This window comes from Pinus tabuliformis, chromosome 8 (genome assembly GCF_031772625.1).
Source record: "Pinus tabuliformis cultivar Carrire ecotype Pingquan chromosome 8, CPIR1, whole genome shotgun sequence".
Taxonomy (NCBI): Eukaryota; Viridiplantae; Streptophyta; class Pinopsida; order Pinales; family Pinaceae; genus Pinus; species Pinus tabuliformis.
This window is the reverse complement of record NC_142294.1, coordinates 1,254,568,903-1,254,580,954: the sequence shown is the minus strand read 5'-3', so window position 1 is coordinate 1,254,580,954 and position 12,052 is coordinate 1,254,568,903. Positions and strand designations below refer to the sequence as shown.

The 12,052-nt window shown below is 32.4% G+C and overlaps 1 pseudogene; it reads left to right on the top strand.

The window, feature by feature from the left end:
* Nucleotides 1–10,922: 10,922 nt before the first annotated feature.
* On the top strand, nucleotides 10,923–11,681 carry LOC149239929 (cyclin-T1-3 pseudogene; annotated as a pseudogene).
* The last annotated feature ends 371 nt before the right edge of the window (nucleotides 11,682–12,052 follow it).

The following is a 12,052-nucleotide window of genomic DNA, read 5'->3' as shown; positions in this document are numbered from 1 at the left end:
TTAAGGATGGGTTTAGGAGTATCAATGGTCAAGAGATGATAGAAGGGCATAGACTGCAAAACCTATTCGAGAAGGGTGAAACATCATGTAATATTGAGAGCTGTGAAGGTCTAATGAGAGAGCTTGGAATTGAGTTTTAGGTAGATTCTAGACATATTTCTTAAGGGTGTTGGTAGTAATAGGAGCACTAAGATATTGGGATGGAAGGGAGGTCTTTTTAATGCCATGTAAGTGGGAGATATGCATATGGATAATGAAAGGATCATTGACAAAGAATATATGTGATTTCACACAGTTAATGGTAGTACCAAAGGTATAGGAGAAAGAGTGGAGGATTTTCCTTATCATTTTGCTTCGTGAATAGAGGGATTTCCCATGAAGAGAATTTCATTCACAATTTTTTGGTGTCTGAGGAAAAAGGGGAGGATCCTAGTAGAAGACATTGAAGTTTTCATTGATAAAGTGTTCTACTAATAGTTTTCCTATTACTTCAACATTAAGAAGGAAAATATAGGGGGAGATCAAAACTTTCTTCATGCCTACATATGACGTAAAGGTTGGAGAAGGGGAACCACTTATCATGATAGAAAATAAGGTCTTATATATGAGGGTCATCATTTAGTGAATCCAGCTTTCACTAAACCCAAAGGAAGCTAGGATATGGAAAATAAATTTCAAACTAACTTTACCAAAGGCCCTCGACATATCTAGCTTGAATATCATTCCCAAATATTTGGAGTAATTAAGAGAATGGATATTCTACTATCTAGAATAATTGTTTTCTATGATTTTCCTTCCATCTGCATAGAAATTTTGTTGAGGGAAATGAAGGAGGGGAGGAGGGGCTTCAGGCAGATGGAAATGTTTTTGGAAATAAGGTATATGCTACTTGGATGTGTCAAACCAGTGTGTATACACCCTTTTACCAGAGGGAACCAGCGTACAGATCTGAAAATAATTACTTATACCTTCACTGCAATTTTCTACTTCAGACATAACTAGATCATCATATATAAAGGATAAAACATGCGTTAGTATTCATATCTAAACTATTCATGATGATACCATATAATGATAATGCATTTTAGTCTTCATGATCCCTGTCCATCAACCTTCATTTGCCACATAGGTTCATCCTTAACAAAGCATCACAAACCCATCACCTGCATACTGGATCTTCCACTTTATCAGATATTCAATCCTAGCACACTTGGCCTAATGATCTTTTCCTTCTTTTATAGTTTTTGGCCTTTTCTCAATACCATGGACCAAAAACACTTATGACCAATACCTTGGACCAAATACCTAGGGTCAACACCTCGGACCAGATACCTTGGACCAATACCATGGATCAAAATACCATAGACCAAACACCTTAGACCAAAACTTAGTTTTCCAAGATATACGCACTTTTCCTTCTGTGAAAGTCTGTGTGTACATTGTACGCTTCTTTTGGTCTAGTAACCCACCTGTATATGCTCCTTTGTCAAGGTGAACCTGCGTATACCTCTCTTTATTCATTCTTTGTAGTCGGATCATTAATTCTTTGCTATTGACCTACTACACTATGATCTGTCATCTAAGTGAGTTGCCATCAAGGACAACACCTGTATCATAATGCCAATAGGTATAACCCAACCTGCATGTATACGCAAATTTCTTTAACCCAACATGCGTACATCTCTAAAGATACTGAATCATAAACTTTTTAACCACAGACTATACCAATCAATGAAATTCTGAAGATCTATTGTCATATTACAAAATTCAAAACTGATAGAAACTTGGATCAGCCTTCCTTCTCAATCAATCAATCAATTAGACTCAATTTCCTTATACAAAAGGTCTACGTTCAGGTCTACGAAGACTTCATTTATAGACAACAGTAAAACAACAAAATTTGATCAAATAGATTAGTTAGATCTGAAAAGAAGCTTTTCTCTTTGTATATGCTACTTGAAAGAGTCGAACTTGTGTGTACACACCCTTTGGCCGAGACGAGCCTCCATACGGATCTACAAATTTTGACTTAGAACTTTGCTGCAATTCCAGACTTCAGACAAACCCATATCATGATAGATAACAAATAGAATATGCGCAAAACATCAGATATGGTCTTAACCAATATCAGATCATTCAAGAATAAGTCATTTCGTGATTCCTGATCCAATGTTGAACTCAAGGTGCACTGGAATATTTCAAGTCCAGTCCAAAATGTAACCCTGCGACATAATATATACTTCGGATAGAAGTATTCCTTATAATCTCATTGCTTGCACACTTTGGACTAATGGTCTTCTCCTACTTATATACTCTTACGTCTTTCTCAATACCTTGTACTAAAAGCACTTAGGACCAATACGTTGGACCCAATACCAAGGGTCAATACCTTCGGCCAAATGCCTCAGACCAATTACCTTGTAGCAAAAAAACTTGGATCAAATACCATGGACCAAAAACTTGGTTTTCCAACTTGTACGCACTTTTCTTCCCGTGAAAGTGTGTGTATATGTTATACGCTAGTTTTTTCTGTTAAACCATGTGTATACGCACCTTGGACAAAGTGAACAAGTGTATACCTCTCTTTCTTCATTCTTTGGAGTCTAATCTATAATCCTTTGTTGTTGACCTACTACACTGTGAACCTTCATCTGAGTGAATTACCATCAAGGACAACACCTGTATCATAATGCCAATAATAAGATGTCGTAATACACCGAGGACAATGTATATTTAAGGGGGGAGTATTTAACACCCCTCCCTTGTATGTAAAACTTAGCTAACCTAATCTGAGAAAATCTAGGTATAATGTGTAACAAGAAAAGTAGATACTTTATAAAATAAATAAAATAATTAATAACTTGAAAAAGTGAGACACCAAGAGATGAGATTCTTGTCAAATTCCATTAGTGAATGGGAAGGGATGATTCTTTCATGATAAATCTTATAGATTCAATTCTAGATAAGCTCGATGAATTGGAGATAAATATGAAATGAGAAAAACATAAAATCTTTATGGGAGAGAAAGGCAAGCTTTTGTAAGAAATGCCCAGGCAAATGGATAAAAAAATCCGTAAAAGCATAACACCTCTAATGGAAACCATATCATGAAATAGGGTATTAAATACCCATTGCATAGATCAATAAGACGCAGTTGATCCATGGAAAGAACTTATGGCTCAGGGGTGAACTGGAAGAGTCAGTTCTAGGTTGGGTGGCAGTGCTCAGTTTTCCAAGTGACGTTCTCTCTTCTACCTAGTTTTATCCATTGGCATGGGATGATCTGTATGTTGGCACCTTACACTTCCTATGGTCAAATCATCAGCTTATGAGATGATGGAGTTGCATGTGATATCTTTTCTTATGAGATGTTTGAATAATTATGCATGAGACAACTATGTATGATGAATGACTTTGGTTTTAAGGTTTGAAAATGTAGATCTTGTGGTTCATGTTATCTAGTCTATGCATTATGCACCATATGATGAATTGCATCCATTGAGGCTCGTTTTAGTTATTTATTCATATTGCGTAAGTTATATGTCAGTGGTACTTTGGACTATGAGAGTAGGACTATGAACATGTTATATGGAAAATCTAGTTACAATGTATTGATGACATTATCTCCATTAATGTTTGTGTTGAATCCTCAAAGGAGGGAAACTTGAATGTAGGATCTTGAATGATCATGATTGATTCTTCCTCTTTGATGTGATGTGTGCATGGGTAGAATTTCCTATGTTAACTTTGTTATGAGATGATTATATATGAACGCATGAGACAACTAGTACATATAAATTTATTTCCAAGTTAAAATTAGTGAAGAAACACAATATGTGGATTTTAATACTGTGTCTAGGAGGTATCTGCTAGTAGCATGTGGTTTCTAATATGGTGTCGAAAAGGTATGTTACACCTTAGGCGTATAGATAGCTTCCACCTTAGACTCGCATATAACTCATAGATATGAGGGTTAATATGATATTTATTTTAGATTTGGTTTAAATATGTGCAAAGGAAAACAACATATAAAATTTTTAGTTGTTTAGAAAGTTTCAAAATAAGATTTGATTTGTGTGTATATGGATTAAAAAGGAATCTTATAAATCATGATTAAATCCTCATCAATTTATTACAGATTCAATAAATTAATGTTGGTATAAGTGAAAGATAATCATTACTTTCATCTCATACTATAGCACAATCATTTCATACTCACACACATGGAAAATTATTTTAGGTAATTCAGTACATTCGTGAATAACATTGAAATAAGTGTCATTAACGAACAACATGTACAATGAATATGGCATGTAGAGTGAAACCACTAACCAACTCTTAGATTTGAGAAATTTGGAAACATCTAGTCCCACACTTAGGAACTTAAAAAGGGAGATTATTGATATCTTAGTAATTCAATTAGTGCAAAATAATTCCACTCCTAAGAGCTCGGTTTTAGGGACTTGGAGCACCCTAGGTCTGAACACAAAAATCTTCAGCACTAACCCACTCCACACAAAAAAACCCATGTTGTAATGACACCATCTCAAACACTTTGAAACTATTCATAACTAGAGGACATAGAAACCAACATAACACAATAGGGCACATAATTGATGTTCCAACCACCATGATAGGAACCAAACTAAGGCCTCCCTTTCTCGCATAACTCTACTGACACTACAGAAGTTGGTCATATATTAATGACATTAAATTTCATAAAATCTTGTGCATGGGGAAGCCGTTCGACACCACCCCCCTTTCAAAATTATTGTGGGATTCATTGGGGTATAGGGCACCCTCTGCTAGGTTCCAATTACTTTGTTCATTCACCCCATCAGGAAATATATTATTTTTTTATATTATTGATAATAAATATATATATGGGAAATTTAAGATGTATTTTTGGGTAAGTGTATTTATGCTTATCATGGATTGATGCATATAGGAATTTACCGGTCATTTAATTTTGATGGCTGCTCTATTTTTTATGATTTTATTAATTTTAACAAATGAGATGTGCCATGAAGTGAGTCTTTTGATGTTCATTATGGATTGTTACTTGTCAGAGTTCAACAACCATTCATTTTAGGCCTAGTCTAACTTATAGACGAAATAACATTTTTCACTGGAATTCACCTAAATCCAACCATTTTTTTTCAAGATTTTTTGTTGTTTAGAATATATTTTTGAATGTGTAAATGGATTCAATACCCTAAAAAACCGGGGCACTCAAATTATGCACTTTAAATAATTTAAACTCAAGTTTTTAAAAATTTTGAGTCAAATTTTAATTAAAATTAACGAGAAAAAATATTGTGGGCCTTTATTTTATATGGATGTTCTCGTTATTAACTACCATTTCATTTTTATGATTTTGCTAGTTTTTATGATTTTATTAATTTTAGCAAAATATTTCTTATGAAGTTAGTGTTTAATGTAATATGCATATCATATGCACAATTTTTCTCCCACACACACATATACTCCTTTTGACACACACGCGTGCACACACGGGCACACAGATACATATATATTGCAACCAACCCAGTATATATATCCTCTCTCACACACATATACTCCTTTTGACACACAGACGCGCGTGCTCACACACAAATATATTGCAACAAGCCCACTATATATATTCTATATATTACGTCCTATTATGTAAACATTTTGACTTGGTCAGATAACACAAAAATAAATAATAATAATAATAATAATAATGATGATGATGATTATAATTATTATTCAAAACATTTTGACTCTTTTCGAGAATGTCTTTTAGACTAATCACATTATAGTTTGTTGATCGAGGTTTAAAAACATCTAATGTCATTTGTCCTCAAGACAAAGTTGAAAAAACGAATCTATCATTATGTTTAAATAGAATAGATGCAGCCAATTCAAGAAATGGCCTTTAGGGGAATACAATATTTTAATTAAAAGTAGACGTTATGATAGAGAATTGCATGAAAATGAAATAAATTTTAATAAAATGAAATAAAATAAAATAGATAATTATAATAAATAAATAAACCATTCTTTGAGCCATCTTAACTCTAGATCTACCAAGGGATGAGAAGGACCAAATCTCTTGATATGCAAACCTCTTTTAGTGTGAAATCTCTTGATAATAAATCAGTGACCTTGGATATATCTATATATATATATATATGGATGGAGAGAGAGGCGTTTTTACATGTTTATGGAGGGGTTTGAAATTATCATGGTTACTAATATGAGTCATCATTATTTTAATTTATATTTTAAAATCGACCTTAATTTATAATTACATTGATAGTATTTTGAAATGGGGCTTATAGGATTCTAATTTAATTACCAATAACTTTTATGTGGATTATAAAGGATTTAACTTCGACAAAAAATTATAAACTATTTTTAGTATATGCACAACAAAGGTTGAGACTTCTCTCCAATGTAGTCATGGTCTTTTTTCCCTTTTAGTTAAATTGATAAACCATCGTATTATAACAAAGCTTATTTATAGATTAAGAATCTCCATGGTGAAGTGGAGATGAATTTCCATGGTTATGAATCTTGTTCCATGTTTTCTAAATGTATATTTAATTAATTTATTTATTAACGCTTTTTTCAGTTAATAATAGTGATAGTAATAATTTAACATAAGTTATAATCTAGCTAATTTTTATGGATTGATAACAGTATGAGTTTATGAGTCACGTAAATTATATAATTGTGCTAGATTTTTATCATTATGTATATAAACATGTATATTTTGGAGTAGTTTTTCCAGAATTTTAATTTAATTATCAGTAATTACTAGGTGGATGATACGTATTTAATGTCCATGTAACATTCTAGATTATCCGCAGTGGTTTTCACAAATAAAAGATTGAGATTTATTTCCAAAGTAGTTATATCCTTTTTCCTTTTGATTAAGTTGATTAATTGGAAAAAAATTGTCCTATGAAAAGTGTCATATTAAATGAGTTATGAATTTTTGGGCATGTGGTATTGATAAGCCCTCATATTCATCCATCGTATTGTAGGATAACTATTTACCGGTTAATATTCTTCATGATAAAGTGGGGTTGAATCTCCATGGTTAAGAATCTTGTTACATGTGATTTTCAGATGTATATATGTTTAAGATATTAATTCGATTCATAATTAATACTAATAATAAGAACTTCAAATTAAACTATAATTTAGTTAATTATGCATGTCTATTTCAGAATAGGTCTTTCATAATTCTAATTTAATTATTATAAATTATTAGTTGGACGTTAAAGATATATCCTCCATGGAATTCACGCATCAAGGGTTAAGATTTATCTACAAGTTATTCATTCTCTTTTAATTAATTTGTCTCAAATTAATTAAAAAAACAAATGTAATATCAACATGTGTGATTTTGGTATGTGGTATTGTAAAAAAAGTTAATCTCCATGGTAAAGTGAGGGTGAATCTCCTTGGATAAGAATATTGTTAAGCACATATATTTTTTTTATAATTAATAATAATAATTTAAAATAAAGTTATAATTTAGTTAATTTTAAGAATTTTTTGAATTTGGGAAATTTGAGATGTATAGTGGGGTAAGTGTTTTGGTGCTTATCATGCATTGATCACTATTGAAATTTCCAACCATTTCATTTTTACAGTTTCCATAGTTTTAATGATTTTATTAATTATAGAAAAAAAAATGTATCATGAAGCATTTTGATGCTTATCATGGATTGTGGCCTATAAGTGTTTACTAGTAATTTAGCTTATATAGTTGCACTAATTATCAACAACTATTTACTAATTTTATTAATTATAGAAAACTGAGATGTATCATGAAGCTCTAAGAGTTTTGATGCTCATCATGGATGATGTCTATCATTGCTTACTTGTCATTTAGTTGATATAGTTGCACTTATTATAAAAAACCTATTACTTTATATGGATTTGTTTATTTTGTATAGTTGCAATTGTTATTATTTGTATCTTATATTTATTTCATATTTTTATAGATAAAAATATTCTTATTTTTAACCATATGTTTGTTAATTAAATTTAAATATGAAGTTTTGAAAGATTATGTTATTCATACCTATTGTTTATTATTAAAATTAATTTTAATGTGATATGCATGTTAAAAAATTATAGTACCAAAATATTACTTTCATCACAATGGTTTTTTTGAATGGACATTGCAAGCAAACAAATGTGGAGGTAGAACAAAAGAGAATATCTCCTATTTAGTCTTTGGTCTTTATCATACGTCTCATCATCATCTTAATGATGAGCCACACTTGTTGGCTCTCAATATCCACAAAATGAACTCATTATCATGGCCAAAGAAATTCAAATGATAGCAACACAACATCATGTTTTATTATTACTATTTTTTGATCCCACGCTTAATGTGATGCACCAATACAATTAGAAGACATAGATACCATCATAACACGATGGGCATCATAACACAACAAGGAAGATAATTGATGTTCCAACCACTATGATAGGAAGCAAACCCAAGCCTCCCCTTCCCTCCTAACTCTTCCAACATTCCATAAGCTTTCCAAGAATGAGATCATATACTAATGACATTAAATCTAGCATAAGGTTATGCATGGGAAAGTGTGCCATGCCATCCACCTATCTAAATTGTTGTGTGATTCAATGGGGGTGGTCCACACCCTCCACCTCCACATCCAAACTACATCGTTCATTTACTACCATTAAGGAATATATTAATTCTTTTTATAATTAATAATAATGTAAATTTAAAATAAGGTTATAGTTTAGTTAATTATATATATATATATATATATATATATGAGAAATTTGAAATGTATTGTGGGTTAGTGTTTTCATACTCATCATGGATTGATGTCTATAGGCATTTACCAAGTATTTAATTTTTATGGTTCTCCTAGTTTTTATGATTTTATTAATTTTTGTAAACGAGATATGTTATGAAGTGAGCGTTTTGATGCTTATTATAGATTGATTCTTGTCGAAGTCTACCAACCATTTATTTTAAATGGATGTTCTTGTTATTAGCAACTCTTATATTTTATATAGTTATGAATATTATTGCCAATGATTTATTTTATGTGGTTGCACTTATTATTATTTATATTTTATAGATATCTCACATTTTTTAAAATACATATATTCTTATCTTTAATTATGTATTTTCCAATTAAATTTAAACATGAAGTTTTGAAATATTGTGATTAGTGGCATGTATCATTATTATTTCAATTTCTTTTACTGTAATATAAACGCTATGATTTTTTTCCCAAAAAACAATTGTTTATAATTTCATTAACAAAAATAAATTATAATACAACAAATTGAACTGAATGAAATTGTTATTACGTCTTTAAATTAGATGACACTATGTTTCATTATTACTATTTTCTATCCAATAATTCATGTCTCACACACACGTCACTATATTTCTCCATACTAGAGTGTAACATAGTAGTTGATTAGTTGATTTCGCCTATAAACCGATTGATTCTTGAGCTCTTAAATAAAAATTTATTCACAAGATCCTTAAATAGCTTCATATGAATATGAACAAAAGATCCATCTGAACTCCAATTCTATCTTACATTAAAACAAATAATAAGAAGTTAAAATGTAAATTTGTTGGTGCATGGTACCTAAAGATCCCTAATATAAGATGGATAACTCTCATACACATGTCTATAAGCAAAAAGTCATTCTAATAAGAGCCTTGTACTTTTAATTAATTTATTGCTTAATTATTCCTATATTAATTATTATTTGAATGAAAATTTTGTATTAGATATTATTTTGGGATTCAACTGCGTTAAGTAAGTCATTCTATGACTACTTCCATGAGATGTAGTAGATGGCCTCTCCCTGGCTCAAACACACTTAATTGTGGAGTTTTCCCCACAATCAAGCCCACTTAGCTTGCTACCCCATTTGCAAAACCTTAGCAAGTATTGTGCCTCATGAACCATTCAAGTAGAGTTCCCTTCACTCTTAATATGAAAATTTTATATCTGAGACTTGTATATAAATTTTAAATATTAACATTAACACCCAAATTATTATAGATTTGGTTTAAAAAAAAAATGACCTACATTTTTTCTGTCATTTAAAAAGTTTTAAAATAAAATTTATCAATGATAATGTGTGTATATATAAATTGAAATAGCATGCTATAAACCATAGATTTAATAAATCAATATCGTTATAAGTAAAAAATAGTTATCTCACACTATCATTTTATAAGCACACACATTGGAACATTGCTTTAAGTACTTATTTACATTTATTAAAGTAAATGTCATCAAAGGAACAACTTCATGGTGACTTTCGGGTGGTAAATAAAATAAAACTAGTTGGCTCATTTACATTTATTAAAGTAAATGTCATCAAAGGAACAACTTTATGGTGACTTTGGGGTGGTAAATAAAACTAGTTGAGCCAACTTTTACGGTTAAGAAGTTTAGAAACATCTAATCCTACTTTTAGGCACTTAGGAAGTGAGATGTTACTATCTTACCAGTTAAATCACTACACAAAAAAGAACATATCACAAATTAGATTCGAATTCAAGTAAGCAAGATAACAACTATCTCTTCAACCGCTCAAATTAAACCTAATTGCCAACATATTTTCTATATTTTCAAATTTCCCATCACTAAAACCACACAAAACAATTTTTACTAAAATTGCAATTTTAAACGATAAACGGCTCCCAAGAAAACCTAAAACCAACCCCAAATTGTATACTTCCGATTTTCTGGGATCTCCATTACTCAAACCAATTTGTCATCGGATTGTTGACTCCGTCTCACTGCCTCGCCTATATAAATGACCTTTCTCCATTCTACGGACCACCATCCCTCATTCTCGTCATCCCCCTGCATCGCGCGGTGTCGAACCCTAAGCGTGCAAAAATGCCTGCCGGATGCCAAGACGAGGAATCCGGCCCTTCCAGAATCCATGGATTGGGCGAGGGATGGCATTTCACCAGATCCCAAATCGACAGATCTAGCCCTTCCAGAATCGATGGAATCGACGCAGAGAAAGAGAATCGCCTCAGGCAATCGTACTGCTCTTTCATCAAACGCCTGGGCATGAATTTAGGGTTGCCCCAGGTGACTATCGCAACAGCTACCATTCTCTGCCACCGATTCTATCTCCGCCAATCTCACAGCAGCAACGACAGATGCACAATCGCAGCCAGCTGCCTGCTCCTCGCCAACAAACTCAGTGATCAGCGAGTGAAAATGTTGGAGGAACTTGCTTTGAAAACCATCCATGAAAACGGAGAAGCAGGCACTGCGAAGCTCGAGCAGATGCAACAAATAATATTGAAGGGGGAGCATTTAGTTCTCCGAACACTCAACTTCGATCTCGAGATCGAAACCCCCTACAAACACCTCGTATCTGCCATCAAAAAGTTCAAAGCTGACCAATGGCATTCTGAGTTTGCACAGGTTGCTTGGAACTTTGTGAATGATGGACTGATGACGACGGTATGTCTCCAGTTCAAACCCCGCCAGGTAGCTGGCGCTGCCTTCTATCTGGCAACCAGGTGCCTCCGAGTCAAGTTGCCATTGGATCCAGAGAACCCATGGTTTCTGGAGTTCGATATGTCTATTCCTCAACTTGAAGATATTTGCTGTCAACTGCTGGAGTTTTATGGGCCTTGAACTGCTGGTAATACTAGTGCATGCTACAGACCCACAAGTACGATTTCAAGCGCCCCCATTGATTCGAGGCGGGGAGATTCACATGCTGCAATCAGTGCTGTTGAATATTGTTTGCCGTGACAGATTTGGAAGAATTTAGTGATTATAGAAAATGCTTTTTCATTCCCCTGGCATGAATGCCAACATTTTCTGAAATGATACTGTTATATTAATTGGAACCTTGTTTGACTATGTTATATTAATTGGAACCTTCTTTGACTATTTATGTTTTGGTTAAGTAGAAAGCCGTAGCTATTAACTATGTTTGAATCATAGATATATTTGAACAATAATTTTTAGGTTCTTTGATTTAGCCGTAGTTTAAATAGACT